Raw genomic sequence first — 1,285 nt, 5'->3', positions numbered from 1 at the left:
CTGTATTTGGGGTATTTCTCCCATTCTTCTCTGCAGATCCTCTCAAGCTCTGTCAGGTTAGATGGGGAGCATCGCTGCACAGCTATTTTCAGGTCTTTCCAGAGATGTACAATCAGGTTCAAGTCTGGGTTCTGGCCGGGCCACTCAAGGACGTTCACAGACTTGTCCCGAAGTCACTCTTTCGTTGTCTTGGCTGTGTGCTTTGGGTCGTTGTCCTGTTGGAAGGTAAACCTTCGCCCCAGTCTGAGGTCCTGAGCGCTCTGGAGCAGATTTTCATCAAGGATCTCTCTGTACTTTGCTCTGTTCATCTTTCCCTCAATCCTGACTAGTCTCCCAGTTCTTGCTGCTGAAAAACATCCCCACAGCATGATGCTGCCACCACCACCATGCTTCACCGTAGAGATGGTATTACCCAGGTGATGATGTGCCTGGTTTCCTCCAGACATGGCGCTTGGCATTCAGGCCAAAGAGTTCAATCTTGGTTTCATCAGACCAGAGAATCTTGTTTCTCATGGTCTGAGTCCTTTAGGTGCCTTATGGTAAACTCCAAACGGGCTGTCATGTCCCTTTTACTGAGTAGAGGCTTCCGTCTGGCCACTCTACCATAAAGGCTTGATTGGTGGAGTGCTGTAGAGATGGTTGTCCTTCTGGAAGGTTCTCCCATCTCCACAGAGGAATGCTGGAGCTCTGTCAGAGTGACCATTGGGTTCTTGGTCACCTCCCTGACCGAGGCCCTTCTCCCCTGATTGCTCAGTTTGGCTGGGCGGCCAGCTCTAGGAAGACGGTTCCAAACTTCTTCCTTTTAGGAATGATGGAGACCACTGTGCTCTTCGGGACCATCAATGCTGCAGAAATGTTTTTGTACTCTTCCCCAGATCTGTGCCTCGATACAATCTTGTCTCGGAGGTCTACAGCCAATTCCTTTGACTTCACGGCTTGGTTTCTGATCTGACATGAACTGACTGAATTTCTAAAAAACGTTTTTTGCTTTGTCATTATGGGGTATTGTGTGTAGATTGATGAGGAAAAAAGGAAATTAATCCATTTTGGAATAAGGCTGTAACATAACAAAACGTGGGGAAAGTGAAGGGGTGTGAATACTTTCCGGATGCACTGTAAATAACACTTATTACCACCAAACTAATGTAATAAAAACTTATTATATTCATAATATAATAAGTTGTTTTTTATATTGTCTTTTACTATTCAAAGAGAATTAGTCAATTGTTTCACATTTTTGTTGATATATTTTACACAATCAAACACATTCTCCATTATATAAAGT

Source organism: Seriola lalandi, unplaced genomic scaffold, assembly GCF_002814215.2.
Source record: "Seriola lalandi dorsalis isolate HSWRI2012SDOR001 ecotype SW California unplaced genomic scaffold, Sedor1 jcf7180002054966, whole genome shotgun sequence".
Taxonomy (NCBI): Eukaryota; Metazoa; Chordata; class Actinopteri; order Carangiformes; family Carangidae; genus Seriola; species Seriola lalandi.
This window is presented reverse-complemented; position numbering follows the sequence as displayed.